At 37.9% G+C, this 20,369-nt stretch overlaps 2 protein-coding genes and 1 gene segment (V, D, J or C); all 3 read left to right on the top strand.

Annotated features, from left to right (window-relative positions):
• Window positions 1-20,369, top strand: part of LOC127194822 (T-cell receptor beta-1 chain C region-like) — a 231,238-nt gene that overhangs the window by 97,456 nt on the left and 113,413 nt on the right.
• The window catches only part of LOC127194343 (anionic trypsin-2), a 135,672-nt gene that overhangs the window by 41,054 nt on the left and 74,249 nt on the right, over window positions 1-20,369 (top strand). The window lies entirely within an intron of this gene.
• Window positions 1-20,369, top strand: part of LOC127194339 (anionic trypsin-2-like) — a 31,205-nt gene that overhangs the window by 5,497 nt on the left and 5,339 nt on the right. The window lies entirely within an intron of this gene.

Here is a 20,369-nt window from a genome sequence, read left to right as displayed (position 1 = left end):
GTTGAATATAAAACAATGTAAGTGATATATTATCTTGGAACCTAATGATAAGGTGATCCAATAACTTTTTTTGTATAAGAATTTGTGCTCTATCTCTTTTATTTTTTACTGTCTTCTCATCTCTAATTCTGAAGTTTCCAATAACTATTTTTAAAGTGGTTTTTAAAAAATATCTGTTTGAACACATTTCTTATTTTTCTTTGTTGGATTAGGAGAATTTGGTAGGACGGGAATCTTAAATCATTTTTGTTTTTATTCACTATTTCCTGTCAATTCTTAACTTATATCTTGTTTTTTTTTTTTTATTTTGTCCCACTGTATTTGGTGTTTATTTACAATTTTTATGATACTCTAAGAGTATTGACTTCAAAACTTAGTCTATATTTTTGATCATTTTATGTAATACAGTATATAATTTTAAGAAATTTAAGTATTTCTATATCCTCTGCTGTTTGGTAGATGTGCGCTTTAATATTTATAGCCAATTACGTACATTCCAGAAGCACATTGGTGACAAGCTCTTCCGTATCCTTATGAGACATTACATATATTATACCCATTGAAGCTATTGTGATGGACTGGTTTTGAATGTTAATTGGTGTGGAAATAATCACCTTGAAGTTGAGTAGTATCATTCAGTGTGCTGTGGTACAGACTGAGTTAAAAGGAAAATAACTTCAAACATTCATTGTATCTACCACCTTACTGTGCACATATTATAACAAGTCACCCAAAATTCCTATTGCTGCACCTATCATGCCATGATGGGTTGTCCTAAACTAAATAAAGAAAAATTCTTTTCACTCTTAAATGCCTTTTCAGGTATTTTAATTAAAGCAATAAAAGGAGCAACTAACAAAGTGTGGTTTCTGGGACAGATTTTTCTCATATTGTGTTTTTTGTTTGTGTTTGTTTGTTTTTGTTTTGTATTGGTGTGAATGTGTGTGCTCAGTCAGGAAGGTAATAGGCACTTGTACTTTAAAAGAAGGCTACCCCTTAAGAGGATGTTCCTTAGGAACATTGAAACAACTATTCCTATCAATGTAGAAATTGTGACACACACACGCAAAAACAAATATGCACACACATACAATATCACATCACCTTGAAAAATAATAGCTCCACAAATACTCACTTCAAGGCACTAAACTAGTTAAAATATCAAAAAATTGAAAATTTACTTGTAAAAATGATTAATGACTTTAAAAGTAAAGAAATAAGTACATGAATAATGTTTGAAAATCAACTAAGGGCCTGAGTGAGAAATTGAGTAAGATGAATGGGAAATTTAACAATGCTATGGACATTTAAAACAAAGAAAAAATACTAAACATAAATGTTATCACTGAAAACACCACAAAATGAAATAGAAATTGCAGTGCAAAGCATCTCTAGAAAAACTCCTGAACAGGAGAAAGAACATCATGGAAAAGGGAGACTTTCAAAGAAGAGTTAATGCCAGTATTCCTCTAATTATTCTTCATACTAGAAACAGAAGGAACATTATCCAATTCATTTATAAGGACATTGTTACACTCACACCCAAACCATATGAAGATGCAACAAAGAAATAGAATAACAGACCAATTTCTCTAACCAACATAGTTGCAAAAGTTCACAATAAACAATTTTCAAACTGTGACAACAACAACAAAAACATTTATATGATCCACCATGATTAAGTATGCTTCAACCCAGAGATGCAAGGATGGTTTAAACATATGAAAGTCATATAATCCACTATATATAGAGACTGAAGAACAAAATTCACTTGGTCATATCATCAGATGAAGAAAATGCCTTTAACAAAATCATGATAAGAGCCCTTAAAAGACTAGAGATATAAGAGACATCTCTAAAAATGCTGCAGGTGATTTAAACAATGAACCCACAGCCCATGTCAGCCTAAATGGAGAGAAATCCCAATAGTACTAAGAAATACAGAAACTAGACATGATTATATGCTTTATCCCTATATATGCCTATTCAGTACACTACATGATGTCTTAGCTAAAGAGCAATCATACTAAAAGGCATTCTGTAGATACAATGTAACTCCCACCAAAATATCAACACAATTATTTACAGGCTTTGAAAGAACAATTCTCTACATCATATGGAAAAACAAAACAAAACAAAAAAGCCAGAATATCTAAACCAATCCTATACAAGAAAAGAATATTTTGAGGTATCTCCATCCCTGATTTCAAGCTGTAGTACAAAGCAATAGTAGTAAAAACTGCATTGTGGTGAGATAGAAACAAACTTGTTGATCAATTAAAATGAATAGAAAGCCCACAAATAAATGCACACAACTCCAGACAGTTGGTTTTTGACAAAGAAGCCAAAACCATATAATGGAAAAAAGAAAGCATCTTCAACAAATGGTCCTCATATAAATGTACATCTACATGTAGAAAAATACAAATAGATCCATATTTATCACCCTGAAAAACAACTTAAGTCCAACTGGATCAATGTCCTCAACATAAAAGCAGAAACACTAAATCCATTAGAAAAGAAAGTTAGAATAAGCCTTGGAACTTATTGGCACAGGAGACAACTTCCTGAACAGAACAGCAACAGCTTAGGCCCTAAGATCAACAATTATTTAATGGAACTTCATGAACCTGAAGTTCTTCTGTAAGGAAAAGGACACTGTCAACAGAATACATTGTCAGCCTACAGATTGGGAAAAGTTCTTCACCAGCTCTATATTTGACAAAGGGCTAATATGGAAAATCTATAAAGAATTCAAAACATTAAACACCAACAAACAAAATAATCCAGTTAAAAATGGGTTACAGAACTAAACAGGGAATTCTCCACAAAGGAATTTTGAATGGCCAAGAAACACTTAAAGAATGCTCAGTGTCCTTTGCCATCAAGAAAATGCAAATCAAAACAACTTTGAGATTCCATTTTACACCATCATAATGGCTAAAATAAAAAACTCAAGTGAAAGCATATGCTGGAGAGAATGTGAAGAAAGAGGAACACGCCTTCATTGCTGGTGGGAGTGCAAACGTGTATAACCACTATGGAAATCAATCTGGTACTTTCGCAGAACATTGGGAATAACTTTACCTCAACACCCAGATGTACCACTCCTGGAATGAACCCAAAGGGTGCTCTCCACACCACAGGGACATTTACACAACTATGGCTATAGAAGCTTTATTCCTAGTAGTCAGAAACTGGAAACAACCAAGATGTCCCTCGATCAAAGAATAGAAAGGGAAATTGCCAACAGAAAACTTCTCAGCTATTAAAAGCAAGGAAACCATGAAATTTAAGGCAAACTGATGGAACTAGAAAAGATCATCCTTAATGAAGAAACCCAGTCCCAGAAATACACATGTGGTGTGTACTCATTTGTAAGCAGATGTTAGCCATACAGTAGAGGACAACCATAGGACACTTAACACACCCGAAGAAGCTAAGTAACAAGGAAGGCCCAAGCAAGGATACTTGAATCTCACTGAGAAGGGAAAATAGAATAGACAGAGGAAGTGCTTGAAGAGAGGGAACAGAAAAGGAGAGGGAGTGCACAGGACAATGAACACTGGGATCAGATGTTGTGAGAGTGGGAGCAGGAGAACAGGGTGTGTACAGAGAGAAAAGCGCATGGGCAGGGCAATCTCTGAGAGGTGGGGAGGATGCTTGACACAGAGGGGCAAGCATTCCAAAGGAAGACCTCCATTGCCAACTTAACATGGCACAGGAGGGCCTGAAAAGACAGGGGCTCCAGCTAAGTACACTGCATGGACAAGCCCTGGGACCCTGCACTAATGTAGCTGGGCATCTTGGTCATCATGTGGATACCCTAGTGAAGGAAGAGAGGCCTGCCTTTGGCATGGATTCAGCTGCCCTATTTTCCCCCCGGTGGGGCTGCACTACTGGGACACATGGGAAGGAGATGCCCTCAGTATTGATGTGACTTGAGAGGCTGGGCTGATGTGTGGGTGGAGGTTTCTCTTCTCCAGGGAATAGGGGAGGAGGGATTGGGGATGCAGCAAAGGAGATTGAGACAGGATGTGAGAGGAAGGAGGAGGCTGTAACCAGAATGTAAAATGAATAGTTATTAAAAACAATAACTACAACGAGGATGAAGGGAAATATGAAGAGGTTATTGGTTCATCTTTTCTATCATAAAATCTTTAATGGACTACTTTTCTTGATGAAGGAAGTGTTACTTGACCCCCAAAAACAAATATGAAGGAAAAATGTTAAAATGTATTTACTTGCATATGAAATTACTACATACATAAAAGACCCTAAAATCTTTACCAGGAAGCTACTACAGCTGATAAGCACTTTCAGTACAGCAGTAGAATATACAATTAATACATAAAACTAGTGGTCTTTCTATATTCAAATTACAAACAGACTGAGAGCGAAATTGAGGAAAGAATATCATTAACAATTGCTTCAATTTGGATAACTCTACCAAGCAAGTGAAAGACTTATATGGTACACACTTGGACGTAGAAAAAACAAATGAGAGATATCAGAATATGGAAAGGTCTCCATGCTCATGGATTGGAGGATTTATAGAGTGAAAGTGGACATTCTAGCAAAAGCCAACAAGTAGGCTGACTGTAGAGGTTCACCTCTCTTTCTCCCCTTGTAGTCCAAATACCTCCAGTCTCATCCCCAGCTCTGTAAAACACCTAGTGCAGTCTCTATTTTCCCTATGACACCATCCAATTGAATCACAAAGATCATCACCTCCAAATTTCCTTCTCCTTACTTATCCCATTATCACAATCTCCAAGATTTGTAGGCATTCCCTGCAAATGCAAATGCTGAATTGCCAAGAGAAATAAATTAAACCCTCTAGTCTTACCCTAGTGCAGTAGCAGACCTACTTGGGTAACCCCTCTTCGCTGTCTACCTCCGTTCTGAGAAGTATAAATAAGCCACTTTCACTACTTTGATTCTCCCCATCCACAAACAAGGGAGATATTTCTATCTTCTGTTGTCATCTTCAATCTACTTCTTCAGAGATTTGAAGTTTACATTCAAAGAAGTCCTTCACTTGCTTGGTTAGAGTTACTCCTAGATAATTTATAGTGCTTGTGGCTCTTGTGAAGGGTGTAATTTCCCTAATTTCTTGCTCAGGATCATTGTCATTTGTGTACAAGAGGGCTACCTATGTTTTTAGTTAATTTTGTATCCAGGTACTTTGCTGAAGGTATTTATCAGCTATAGGAGTTCTCTGGTGGAAAAATGGGGTCCCATATGTACACGATCATATCATCTGCAAATAGGGATAATTTGACTTCCTCCTTTCCCATTTGGATACCCTTGATCTCCTTTTGTTGTCTTACTGCTCTGGCTAGAAATTCAAGACCTATGTTGAAGAGATATGGAGAAAGTAGGCAGCCATGTCTAGTCCCTGATTTTAGAGGAATTTCCTTGAGTTTCTCTCCATTTATTGTGATGTTGGCTACTGTCTTGCTGTATATACTCTTTATTATGTTTAGATATGTGCTTTGTATCTCTGATCTCTCCAAAATTTTAACCATGAATGGGTGTTGGATTTTGTCAAATGATTTTTTGGAATCTAAGGAGATAATCATGTGGGTTTTTTCTTTCAGTTTCTTTATATGGTGGATTACATTGATGGATTTCTTTATATTGAACCATGCCTGTATGCCTGGAATGAAGCTTACTTGTTCATGATGTCTTTGATGTGTTCCTGGATTCATTTTGTGTGTATTTTATTGAGTGTTTTTGCATCAATATTCCTAAGAGAAATTTGTCTGAAATTTTCTTTCTTTGTTGGACCTTTCTGAGGTTTATGTATCAAGGTGACTACGGCCTCATGGAATGAGTTTGGTCATGTTCCATACATTCTATTTTGTGGAGTAGGTTGAAGAGTATGGGCATTATCTCTTCATTGAAGGTGTTATAAAATTCTGCTCTTATACAATCTGGCCCTGGGCTTTTTTTGTTGTTGTTGTTGAGAGACTCAATGACTGCTTCTATATATGTTAGAGAATTATGACTATTTAATTTGTTTATCCGATCTTGATTTAACTTTGGTAAGTCCAGCTTTAGTCCATGGTACTCTGATAGGATACAATGTATTATTTCAGTCTTCTTATATCTCTTGAGGCTTGCTTTGTGACTTACTATATGATCAATTAGGAGAAGGTTTCATGAGGTGCTGAGAAGACGGTATAATCTTTTGTGTTTGGGTGAAAAGTTCTCTATGTATCTGTTAGATTCATTTGATTCATGATATCAGTTAGTGTCATTATTTTCTGTTTAGTTTCTGTTTGTTAACCTATCCTTTGGTGAAAGTGGGTTGTTGAAGTCTCCCACTATTAATGTGTGGTTTATTCTTTGCTAATATTTCTTTTACAAATATCTTTTACAAATGTGAGTGCCCTTATATTGGTGGAGTAGATGTTCAGAATTGTGATGTTGTCGTGGTGGACTTTAATTTTGGTGAGTATGAAGTGTCCTTCCTCATTTCTTTTGATTAATTTTGGTTGAAACCCTGTTTTATTAGACATTAAAATGGCTACACCAGCTTACATCTTGTGTCCATTGGCTTGCAATAACTTTTTCCAGCCTTTTCCCTGAGGTAATGTTTATCCTTGTGACTGAGATGTGATTCCTGAATGCAGAAGAATGTTGGGTCTTGTTTGTACATCCATTCACTTAATCTGTGTCTTCTTTTTGGAGAATTGAGACCATTGATATTGAGAGATATCAATGACCAGTGAGCATTAAGTCCCTTGATTTTGATGTTGGTTGTAGTAGAGTGTTTGTGTGGTTATGTTTTGCAACAGTGAGGTTATCTATTTCCTTTGCTATTTTGATTGTAGTTTGTCACTTTGGGTTGGAATTTTCCTTCTAGTGATTTCTGTAGGGCCCGATTTGTGGATAGGTATTGTTTGAATTTGTTTTTGTCATGGAATATATTGTTTTGTCCATTAATGGCTATTGAAAGTTTGCCTGGGCATAGTAGTCTGAACTAGCATATGTAGTCTTGTAGGGTTTGCAGGACCTCTGCCTAGGCCCTTCTGGCTTTTATGGTCTGTGCTGAGAAGTCAGGTTTAATTCAGATCAGTTTGCCATTATGTGATACTTAGCCTTTTCCCATGCCGCTTTTAATATTTTTCTTTGTTCTGTACATTTTGTGTTTTGATTATTATTTGGCGGGAGTATTTTATTTACTGGTCTATTCTATTTGGTGTTCTGCTGGCTCCTTGTATGGTTATTTGCATCTCCTTCTTTAAATTGGGGAAATTTTCTTCTATGATTCTGATGAAAATATTTCTGGGATTTGAATTCGGGTGTCTTCGCTTTCCTTAATACCTATTATCCTCAGGTTTCATCTTTGCATGGTGTCCTTGATTCCTTAGATGTTTTGTGTCAAGAATTTTTCAGATTTAGCATTTTCTTTAATGGCTGCTGCAAGTTGTATGATTGTATCTTCTACTCCTGAGATTCTTTTTCCCATGTGTTGAATTGTGTTACAGAAGCTTACCTCTGTATTTTCTGCTTCCTTCCCTAAATCTCTCATTCCTGACTTTCTTCTGTCTGTGCTTTGATCATTGTTTCCATTTTCATTTTCAGATCTGAAACTGTGTTATTGATTTCCTCCATCTGATTGTTTGTACTTTCCTGAATTTCTTTTAGTGTCTCTCTATAGGCCTTTTTAATGTCTTCAATCTGTTTGGCTGCATCTTCCAGAATTTGTTTTTGTATTTTATTTGTTTCCTTCATGATCATCTTCATTACTAAGGATTAGAGGTCATTTTCTCTTGCTTCATTTGTGTTTCAGTTCTCAGGGTATAATTTTTTGGGCTAGCTGGGATCTGGAGATGTCATATAAGTTTTGGGTTTTGTTGTTTACGTTTTTATGCTGTTCTTTTGTCATCTTGCTGTCTCTAATGTTGACAGGTATTTTTCTTTTTCCTTCATTGGTCATTGAGAGCAATTTATTGTTGGGTGTCTATAGCTCAAGAGCCCTCACCTGTGGGGATCCTGGAACCCTTTTCTGGATCAGGCAGATGACCTGGTTTCAGCTGCAGGGGACTTTGGGCCAAACCATGGGCTCCCCGTTGGGTCAACAGAGGCCAATGCTGGTGCTCTGCAACCCAAGGATCAGTCCAAGTTAGTGTAGATAAAGTCAGTATTCCTATCTTTGGCTGGTCTTTCAAACCCTGCCCAAGGGCATTAGGATTTTGTGGGCCTAGACTCAGTCTACTCTAGAGTGTGAGAACCCCTGTTGGCTTATGGTGGTTGGCTAGGCTTCTGCCTGATCAATCCAAGCCATGAGGATTACGTCCATTCCCACTTGAGACTCTGAAGAAAGAGATTAAAGAAGACATGAGAAGATGGAATGATCTTCCTTGCTCATGGATCGGGAGAATTAACATAGTAAAAATGGCTATCTTACCAAAAGCAATCTACAGATTCAATGCAATCCCTATCAAAATACCTACACAATTTTTTAAAGACATTGAAAGTTCAATTCTGAACTTCATATGGAGAAACAAAAAACCCAGAATAGCTAAAACAATCTTGTACAATAAAAGGTGCTCCGGAAGAAACTCCATACCTGATCTCAAACTGTACTATAAAGCAACAGTAATTAAAACAGCATGGTACTGGCACAGCAACAGGCTGGATGATCAGTGGAATCGAATTGAAGACCCAGATAGGAATCCACACACATATGGTCACTTGATTTTTAACAAAGAAACCAAATTTATTCAATGGAAAAAGGATAGCATCTTCAACAAATGGTGCTGGTCTAACTGGAGGTCTATGTGTAAAAAAATGCAACTGGACCCATATTTGTCACCTTGCACAAAACTCAAATCCAAGTGGATCAAAGACCTCAACATAAAACCAGACACACTAAGTCAGATAGAAGAAAAAGTGGGAAAGAGCCTGGAACACATTGGCACAGGAGACAACTTCTTAAACAGAACACCAACAGCCCAGGCCTTAATGTCAACAATTAATAAATGGTACCTCATGAGGCTGAGAAGCTTCTGTAAGGCAGGAGACACTGTCAAGAGAACAAAGCTACAGCCTACACACTGGGAAGAGATCTTCACCAACCCTACATCTGACAAAGGTCTAATATCCAAAATAAATAAAGAACTCGAGAAATTAAACACCACCAAACCAAATAACCCAATTGAGAAATGGGGCTTGGAACTAAACAGAGAATTCTCGACAGAGGAATATCAAATGGCTGAGAAACACTTAAAGAAATGCTCAACCTCTTTAGTCATCAGGGAAATGCAAATCAAAACAACTCTGAGATTTCATCTTACACCCATCAGAATGGCTAAGATCAAAAACTCAAGCAACACCACATGCTGGCGAGGATGTGGAGAGAGAGGAACACTCCTTCATTGCTGGTGGGAATGCAAACTAGTACAGCCACTTTGGAAATCTATCTGGTGCTATCTCAGAAAAATGGGAATAGGGCTTCCTCAAGACCCAGCTATCCCACTCCTTGGAATATACCCAGAAGATGCTCCAGCACACAACAAGAAAATTTGCTCAACCATGTTCATGGCAGCCTTATTCATAATAGCCAGAGCATGGAAACAGCCTAAGTGTCCTTCAGTAGAAGAATGGATAAAGAAACTGTGGTACATTTACACTATGGAATACTACTCAGCTATTAAAACAAGGAATTCCCGAAATTTGTGGATAAATTGATTGAACTAGAAATAATCATAATGAGTGAATTAACTCAGAAGCAGAAAGAGTCAAATGGTATATACTCACTTATATCTGCATACTAACCCAAGGGCCATGTCCCATGAAAGTCTTCACTAAGCAGAAAACTGGAACAGAGGAGAGGACATCTTATTGGGACTCTGGATGATAGAAGCATGGGAGAATGGCAGTGTAGAAGGATCCAGAGGGTCCTAGAAACCTACAAGTAGAACATTATGATAGTCAGGTTTGGGCCCAGGGGTCCCACTCAAACTATGGCAACAGCCAAGGACAACACAGGCCATAAACTTCAAACCCTTACCCAGATCTAGCCAATGGACAGGATATTCTCCACAGTTGAGTGGAGAGTGGGGTCAGACTTTCACATCTACTCTGGTGCCTCATATTTGACCGAGTCCTATGAATGGGGAGGCCTGGTGGCACTCGGAGGAAGGATAGCAGGCTACCAAGAAAAGATTTGATACCCTATAAGCATTACAGGGGGAGGAAGACCCCCTTAGTCACAATCATAGGGGAGGGGAGTAAGGGGAAAATGGGAGGGATGGAGGAATGGGAGGAAACAAGGGAGTGGATAACCATTGAGATGTAATATGAGTAAATTAATAAAATAAAATTTTACAAAACTGAAATGCTGTGCCAAGGCCATAGGAAGATATGGAAATTATTGGAGCATATGAGACTGAGTGCAGGTGGCAGTTAAGTGCTCTGCTGAGAATCAAACCAGAAGTACCCTCAGGACAAAGTACACACACATTTTCCTTCTGGAAAGTATCTTTCTGTAAAAACATCAACACAGAATTTTAATTTTCCCTGATATTGCACTATTTCTTTCCATAATGGCTAAAAGGGTTGAAGGGGTTGTTTAAGTACTTTAACATTAAAACAACAACCATATTTGCTGATTTCATATTTAAAGTACTCTGCAATTTTCTCAAAACAACTCCTTTCATCCATTCCTTTCTCTTCTTTTACCACTCTACACTCCCACATGGTAATTCTAGGATGTATTTTCCCTTTAACCTCAATCAACTCTTCTCTCTCATTACTTAGATTCTACTTATTATTTTTTTTATACCACAACTTTATGTTTTCCAGTAAAATATGCTTTCTGATAATGGCATTCAATATTCCTTCCTCTGTATTGAAGAAATCCTTTCTGTCTCCCTCACAGAAAAATGATTTTAGAGACAAAGTCCCTAGGTAATCAGGCAATTTGAGAAGAACTTCTCTTTGTATCCCACTTGCAATTCTTCACCTTGTATGTTAACCTAAAATATGAATTCATCAACTGTTGGCATCTATTTGGAAGACAATTAATATATACAGTCAATCTTTAATAATCAGGACACTGTAGCTGCTAGCCACTCATATTCAAACTCTCTAGGATAAATGGTACCTGAATAATAAGTAGAAATTTAAGTAGCATCCCTTAAGAAAATTTCATATTGGAGTTGAATTCAATGTGGGAAGCAAAAAGCAAGAGCAATTCTTCAGTTTCCATGTATGTTTAGGATTTTGTTATTTCTGTTGTTGTTCAGGTCCAACTCTATTCCATGGTGGTCTGATAGGATACATGGTGTTATTTCAATCTTCTTCTGTCTGTGGATGCTTGCCTTTTTACATACTAGATACTCAGTTTTGAAGAAGGTTCCATAAGGTGGTGAGAGGAAGGTAAAAACTTTCGTGTTCAGGTGAAAAGTCCTCTATATATTTTTTGGGTCCATTTGGTCCATGACATCTGTTAGTGTTATAATTCTTCAGGCTAGTTTCTGTATTGTTGACCTATCCTTTGGTGAAAATGGGGTGTTGCTGTCTCCCACTACTAATGTGTGGGTATCCATGTATGGTTCAAGCTTTAATAATATTTCTTTTATGAATGTGGCTGGCCTTGAGTTTGGGCATAGATGTTCAGAAATATGATGTCATCTTGACTGAATTATACTTTGATGGGTATAAAGTTTCACCTTCTTCATCTCTTTTGATTAACTTAGAGTGAAAGTCTATTTTATTAGATATTAGAATGGCTACTCCAGATTGCTTTTTGTGTCTATTTGTTTGGAAGACATTCTTCTAGCCCTTCACTCTCAGATAATGTTTATCTTTGTGGCTGAGGTGTGTTTCATGTATCCAGCAGAATGCTGGTTCCTATTTACCCATTCATTCTGTTCATATTTGTCTTTTTATTGGAGGGGTGAATCCATTAGTGTTGAGAGAGATTAATGACTAATGACTGTTGGATCCTTTTATTTTGATGTTTGTTCTGGTAGTTTCTTTGTGTGCTTGCTTAATTTCTTGTTTGTCCTAGTGAAGTTATCTACTTCCTCTATTTTCCAGGGTGTAGTCACCCTCTGTGGATTGGAGTTTTCTTCTACTATCTTCTGTAGGGCTGAGTTTGTGGATAGGAAATATTGAAATTTCTTTTTGTTGTGGAATAATTTGTTTTCCTGATCTATGTTTATTGTAAGTTTTGCTGGGTATAGTAGTTTGGACTGGAAGCCTTGGTTTCTTAAGTTTTGTAAGACATCTGGCAAGGGTCTTCTGGCTTTGATCATCTCTGGAGAAAAGTCGGGTGTGATTCTTATAATTTAGCCATTTTATTTTACTTGCATTTTTTCTTTGCCACTTTTCATATTTTTTCTTTGTTCTTTAAATTTAGAGTTTAGAGTATTATGTCATGGAGGGAATTTCCTCTTTGGGCTACTTCATTTCATGTTCTATAGCCCTTTTGTATGTTTATAGGCATCTCTTTCTTTAAATTGGGGACATTTTCTTCTATGGCTTTGCTGAAAATATTTTGTGGGCCTTGGAGCAGGGAATCTTCTCTTTCCTCAATTCCTGTTATTCTTTGGTTCTGTCTTTTCATAGTGTCCTTGATTTCTTGGATGTTGTGTGTCAGCAATTTTTTAGATTTAACATTTTCTTTCATTGTTGTGTCAAATTCTCCCAGTATATCTTCTACACCTGAGAGTCTTTCCTCCATGTCTTATATTCTTTTGGAGATGCTTACTTCTGTTGTTTCTGTTTTCTTCTCTAAGTTCTCTCTTAACAGAATTTCTTCATTTTGTGTTTTGTTGTTGTTGTTGTTGTTGTTGTTTCCATTTTCCTTTTCAGATCTTGAACCATTTGATTGATTTTCTTCACCTGATTGTTTGCATTTTCCTGGTTTTCTTCCAGTGACTTATTCATTTCCTTTCTATAGTTCTCTCTCATGGCATCTCTAAGGGCTTCTGTCTGTTTCACTGTATGTTCTTGTATTTCTTTACAAGTTTTATTATCATTTCCTCCATTATCATCTTCATGAGCACAGATTTGAAGTCCTTTTCATGTGTTTCAATTGTGTTACAGTGTCCTGAGCCTATTGCTTTGGAATACTGGGTTCTCCATATTCCATTTTGTTTGACTTTTATTGTTTGTTTTTCTTCTGGTGCATAGCCATCTAGATATCCTTGGCATTTGGTGGTAGCACATGGGGCCCTTCACTGGCCATTATAGTCAACTGGCAGGTAAGTGGCTATAGGCTGGGACCCAGGTCCTGTGGGACTTGGAAAATTTTCAGTGGATTATATGCATGATCTGAGGTCAGATCCACTTGTGTCTCATACCTGTGGGTCTCCACTGGGCTGGGAGACTCAAACACTGGTGTTTTGTGGCACACAGTTGAATCTGAGACACTGAGCATATATGGCTAGACACTGGAAACCTCATGCAAGCTGGCAGGGACCAGACACTTCTGTGGATTAGACAGGTGACCTGAGCCTATACTCATCTGTGTTCCACACCATGTGTTCCCCTCTCACGTGGGAAACACTGGCAGTGGTGTTTTAGAGCTGACAACTTGGTCCTTTGGTCGTGGTGCAGTCACTATCTGAATAGTATTCCATTGTGTAGATGTGCCATGGTTTCTTTATCCATTCTTTGTTTGAGGGACATCTACATTGTTTCCAGGTTCTGGCTATTACAAATAAAGTTTCTATGAACATTGTTGAGCAAATGTCTTTGTTGTATGGTGGAACATCATTTGGGTATATTCCCAAGAGTGGTATGGCTGGGTCTTAAGGTAGAGTTATTCCCTATTTCCTAATCCCACCTTGTGGGACTAACTCTGAGACTGGCTGAAACATGACTGTCTAGGCATAGACAACGATTCTTGGTGAGTAAGGAACCCCTATGAATTACTATTAGGTGCCATCCTTCAAATGGCGTGAATGAAGATTTACAGATGTCTTCTTTTCCTGCTCATACAAAGAGCAGAAATCCAGCCTTAATTGTTCCATGTATCACTTGCACATTCATATACTTATAATCTTAGGACTGTATAATGCTTCTGAGGAAGTATATGCTTTTACAACATAAATAAAATAATTTAAAATATATTTAAAACAAAATAAAAAAGAGAGAAAAGAAAAGAAAATGGTCCATTTTGTTTAGAATTTCCAATTCTGTGTTGTACATGTTCTGAAGTAAGAGCTAATGATTCCTTGGATTTCCTTGGTGTCTGTTCTTATGTTCCCCCTTTCACTCCTGATTTTGTAATTCAGATATTGTCTCTTTGCCTTTTAGTTAATTTGCTTTTAATTGTTGAATTTCTCAAAGAACCAACTCTGAGATTCATTGATTCTCTGTAGTTTCTCTTTATTTGGAATTTATTAATTTCAGCCATGTTTGAATATTTCCTGCCAACTACTCCTCTTGGGAGTGGTTCATTCTTTTTTTTTCTATAGCTTTCAGATGTGCTGTTAAGTTGCTAGTATGAGATCTCTCTATTTTTATTTATTATTATTAATTATTCACTTTACATCCCTGTCATAGTCCCCTCCCTCCTCTGCTCCTGGTCCCACCCTCCCTTTCTGTTCCCCTATCCCCCTCCTACTGCTCAGAAAGGGAAGTCACATCCACCCACTCTCCCATCCACCCCAGCATATCAAGTTGCTTCAAGAATGAACATATCCTTTTCCCCTGTGGTCTAGCAAGGTAGCTCACCAGGGAAAAGTGATTGAAAAGCAAGCAACAGAGACAATATCAGAGTTATCCCCCATTCCCGTTAGGAGAAACTAGTATGAGGGATGGAGCTGCCCATCAGTCATATCTGTGTATGGGGCCTAGGTCCAGTCCTATGTATGGTTCTTGGTTAGAGCGTCACTCTCCACAGGCCTCATAGGCCCTGGTTAGTTGGATCTGTTGGTCTCCTGATGGTCCTGTCTTCTTTGAGGCTTTTGGTTCTTCCTCCCACCCTACATCTTTCACAAGACTCCCTTTCTCCACACAATGTGACACTTAGTGTTATGAAGACTCCTTGTAACAGTACTCTCATTGTGTCCCATAATTTGGGTGTGTTTTGGCTTCATTGTCATTGGATTCTTCAAATTTTTTTATTTCTTTCTTTGATCTTTTATACAATGGTTACTGAATAAAGAGTTGTTCATTTTCCATGAATTTGTAAGCTTTCTGTTGTTTTGTTGTTGTTCAAGTCTAGCTATAATCCATGGTGATATGAACATATACAATGGGATATTTCAATTTAATTGGCATCAGTTGAGGCCTCCTATGAGGCTGAGATTATGATCAACTTTGTAGAGGTCCCAATGAGGTCCTGAAAAAAAACTATTCTTTAGTGTTTGGGTGAAGTGTTCTGTAGATATATGAGGTCCACTTGACCAATGATGTCTGTTAGTTTTATTATTGCTTTATTTTGTTTCAGTCTTAATGGCTTGTCATCTATTCTCATATCTGCAGGCTATTTCTCAACTGTTTGAGCCTGGTCTAATTTTTGAGTGGATGATATGTCATATTGCCCTGTCTGTCAGGTTTTCAGATTATCCACAATCTTTCAGTTTTTTCATAATCATGTTAGTATGAGACATTCAGAATGGATTGATTTAGAAAAATAACCTAAAATTGGCAGGCTGCCTCAAGGCCATGGAAAGATGTGGAAATTATTGGAGCATGTGAGACTGGGTGCAGGTGGCAGCTACATGCTCTGCTGAAGATCAAATAAAACCTCCCAATAGGAAAAAAACTACACAGTCATTTTAGTTCTGGCATTCATCTTTCTAGAAGAATATGAATATATAATTTTCAGTTTCATTAATATTGCACTATTTCTTGCTTCACTGGGTATAGGGAGCCACACATGGAAAGAAGGGATTTCCTTATCCTGATCATGAAGTCCATATTGCTCTTGGTATGTTCTTATGGTCTTGAAGAAACTGTTTCACTGGGGATGGGATTTGAGGTATCAGATTCTCCATGTAGGCCCAATTACTTATTCCTTTACCTCCTGCCTCCAGATAGGTATGCAGAACTCCTGGCTTCTTCTATAGCAGCACCATGCCTTCCTGTGTACTGAATGATTCTCCCCACTGATGACAATTCACTGATCTTGGAACTGAAAGCCACCCTAATTAGGTATTTTTATGTGTGAAAGTTGGTGTCTCCTCAAAAAACTATAAATTACCAACACATCTACAAAAAATTCAATCTACAATGTTGATTTCCTGCATCATATACTGGTATAAAACTGGTAAAAAATGGGTAGGAGTATTGGTCCATTATCCAGTTGCACTTAAGACCCACTTAAGGAGATAGAACCCATACCTGATACTATTAGTGTAGCCAAGAACATGTGACTGGATAGGCCATGGACCTAGATGAAAATCAAACACTACTATTCTGCTAAAAGAAAACAGCAAAAGAATGGCCCATAATAGTATTCTGCTATAGTCATAGATCAATGTTTTCCTTGGGCATCATCAGAGAACCTCCCTCCTACAGTAGTTAAAAATAAGTATAAAGAACCACAACTGGGCAATGTACAGAGAGTAAGAGAACTTCTAGCAGTCAACACTAAGTGTGATTTCTCCATCAAGTCCTCACCCTCATAGTTCAGAGAACTTAGCATAAGAGGACAAAGAAAAATTGTAAGATCCAATGGAGATGGAAGACACCAAAGAACCAAGGCCTTTTAGACACTCCAGAACTGGGACACATGTGAAATAAGAAAACTACTAAAACTTGTATATAAAAGAGAAAAGAACAAACATGTGAAAAATCAGAAAAATAAGCAACGAAGGAGTTTAATTCAATAATAGGTAATAATGCTATTTGCAAGAAAAATTGGAATGAGACTTGAGATTTTCTTGTGAAGCAGAAGTCTCCGAAGCAAATATTGCATTGTTCACTCATAAGATGAACATTTACATGAAAGTAGAATGGAGAGAACTGGGAGGAAGAAGGTGTCAGGAGCAATAGTGAGAAGGTGGAAAACTATAATAGGGAGAACAATTATGACAAATGGACAGTAATGCACATGCTTGAAAATATCATTGAAATCCTACAATATGATCCACTAGTTGTAAAGTTTTATGAGGAAAAAGTAAGAGAAGCTTGGTAAGGTGCTAAACATTAAAGTAGAAGTAATGAAGTTTCATGGGTGTTTTTCTGGGCTAAAACCATGTAGCAGCAAAGTAGCTAACCTCTCAAATGAAACATGGTATAGAATGTTGTGGACTTATCTGTTTGCCCTCCCACAAGATGTCCTGGGTGTTAGAGTCATGAACTATTTTTTCTATTACTCGTCACGTTAACAATTTCTCGACATTTTCTCACACATCTGGTATTCTTTCCTTTGGCTTGTCTACTCTATTGGTAATGCTTCTCATTGTATTTTGTTTTATTTACTCACATTTGTACTACTAGGATGATCTCTTGCCTAATTCATGGCTGAAAATATTGGTTACGTAGAGTTGCAATTAATTCATTCAATGTTTTAGTTTGATCCTCCTGTGATGATTAATATATTATGTAAATGTTCATAACATATGTACTTATCATATTAATCATTATATATTATCATCACTTCTCTACATAACCAACACTATATTCTTTCTCACTCACTCAAAATTATAAAAGAAAAAATTCAACAAGCATAATAAAAAAGAAAAAAACTAATAAGACAAAGAAAAAACATACAAAAAGTACATTTACAACCATGAAGACCATTTTCTGTTAATCAACTTATGTACATATGTCCCCTTCTCTAATGCTTGCTTGGTATATTCAGTGATACTCTATTGGTGAAAACTGATTTTCCCTTTCTAACATATCAATTGCACATAACTTCTTGCATAGGAGTGGAGACCCTGTGTAGACTTCCCTTTGTCAACACTGGACCTTTTCTTCCTTGAACTTATAAAGGTCTTAGGCAGTCATGTGGGAATAGGTGAATGTCCAGGGTCTTTGCAGACCTGGTCCAGTCTCTTCCTGGCTGGTGAACTCTGGAGAGCTGAACCCACCTCTGTAGAGCGGTCCCTGTACCTAGCCTTGCTATCCCAGTGGAGCTGGTCCTGGCAGCACCAGCTTGGGTGAGCTAGCCTAAAGGGCAAAAACATTGGAGTGCTGGCCCTGCCACACCCCTGCTTAAGGTGGAGCTTGTGTGGAGATCATGCCTCTCCATCCCCAGCTTCTTGCCATCTGCAGCAGTTAGAAGATCTGGTCACAGGGTCCTAAGAGCAGGCATGCTAAAGTTCCACTGGCTTCAGCAGTCTGGAGAGCAGGCCATGCTGTCACCTTGCTTGAGCATCACAGTAGTACCAGCCCTAGTGGTGGGTAGCTCAGGAATGTGAGTGATCTTACCTTGAGGGTGTGAAAGCTAGAGCTTCTCTCATTACCCTTCTGCTTTGAGGTAGCTTGGCCAGAGTGATGACACTGTCCCTCCCTGGACTCTTGTCACCTGCAGCAGTCAGGAGAATAGGTACCAGGGTCTTGAGGAGGGATAATGGCCTTTCCCCTTGCCAGCTACAGAACTCATGAGATCTGAATGACACCTTTCCTGGGCAGCACAGTAGAACTGGCCCTGTAGGAGAGGGCTCAAGGTGAGCATCCTTGGTGGGATATGAGGACTGGAGAGTGGGCCTGGACACTAGTCTAGAATCTGACATAATGTGGAGTGTGTCAAGTAGTAATGCATTCCCCACTCTCCCCTTGACATATGTGGTAGTCTGGAGAGCTGGCTCCAAGAGCAAGAGAACAGGAAAATTGTCCCTGACCCTCACTGGTGGGAGAATGGGACCCACACCCACCTGGCTGTGCAATGGAGTTGGCTCTGGAGGCCAGCCCTGAGACCATGAGAGTGGGAGAGTTGACCCTTATCTGGAGATCACAGCACTACAGAGGTCATCCTGATGGTGCAAGTAGAAGATAACAGGTAGCATGACCAGCAAAACTACCACCAAAGCCCAAATCCAGGGCTTTGAGTTGGCCCACACCCAATCTACATCATCTACGAACCATTAGAGCCTCTGAAGGAACTACTTTTGCTGATCCAAACCTGTGATATCACCATGAAAAGGATACCTCCATGTTTACCAGGAGAAGTCCAAGTGAAGAGCAAACATTGACGTCATAGAATTCAGAGCCTCAATCCAGACCAATAACACATTACATTCAACTTTCCCAAATGACGATGTTTTGACAGAAGGGTATAGTTTGGGCCACGCTACAGGTTCCACAATGAGATTTTTTCTAGGCTTTTTTGTTTATTTTGTTTGTGTACTATTTGGGGATATTTCAAGGCTGATAGCAGATATAAATGGATGGAGATATAAATGAGACTAGAGTGTGTAATGTGAAAATCGCAATAATCAAAAAGATTTTTTTTAAGAAAACAAAACAAAAACATGTTAGCTATATTACAGAATATTTGCCTACTGTCCAACTAACCGTAATACTATTCTAACACTCTGTCATATGGCTGTGACCAGGCCTACTTTATACATGGCTCAGTTGGTGAGAGGTCATGGTTAGACAAGGCTCTGAGACACAACGCCAGGTAAAATAAAATTGTGATGTTCAAGGTCTGCTGAGAAAAAAGTTAGCAGGATGAGGTAGATGTGAAATATGTCTTCTAAGAAGATGTGCCTTTCTTAGCAGTAGTCTTTTAGATGCCATCTGTGTAACATCTTACCTTCACCAGGGTTTCCATAGCTTTTTGGAGCTTTGAGACAATGTAAATTTTAGAAAATTCCTGGCCCAAAAATGATTCCATCTTCGTCATAGTATGTTCCTTATTAATTAATGATAAAACCCTTTTTATACTTCACCATAACATGATTTTAAAAAAGAAAATGAGGCTCCATACCTAAACAATGTAGTGCATGACTGTTGTGGGAACAGTCTTGAAAACCTGTCAGACATTTTACAAATAGACCAGTACTCCACTTAGGCATGACTATATGAGCCATTTAACAAGATTTGGGGTACAGAAGGAAGATTTCTGAGTACCAATTATTTGTATAACTTGGCTAGTCATGGCATGGATGGGTACAGAATATGGTTAGCAGGCTGCATTTGTCTTACCCAGGACATTCTAATATCCATTTCCTTCAATATTCTCCATTTGTGGCATGTCAAAACTAATCACTAGATTCTTAACTCAGATTTTTCCACTTTGATCAGCATCTGTAGAACATTTTTAAAATGTTTTCTAATTTAAGATAGGTCACTCATGACCTTTCATCATCTTGTACGTAAAAAACACTAACACCAGATCTACTAAGAAAATAAGTAGGTACTGTATCAGGTTCCTCAATTTGGCTCATAAAATTACATGTAATCTCATATTTCATTTTTTCATATATTCCCTCTAG

Source organism: Acomys russatus, chromosome 10, assembly GCF_903995435.1.
Source record: "Acomys russatus chromosome 10, mAcoRus1.1, whole genome shotgun sequence".
In the NCBI taxonomy this organism is placed as follows: domain Eukaryota; kingdom Metazoa; phylum Chordata; class Mammalia; order Rodentia; family Muridae; genus Acomys; species Acomys russatus.
The sequence above is the reverse complement of the archived record's forward strand: the minus strand, read 5'-3'. Positions and strand labels throughout refer to the sequence as shown.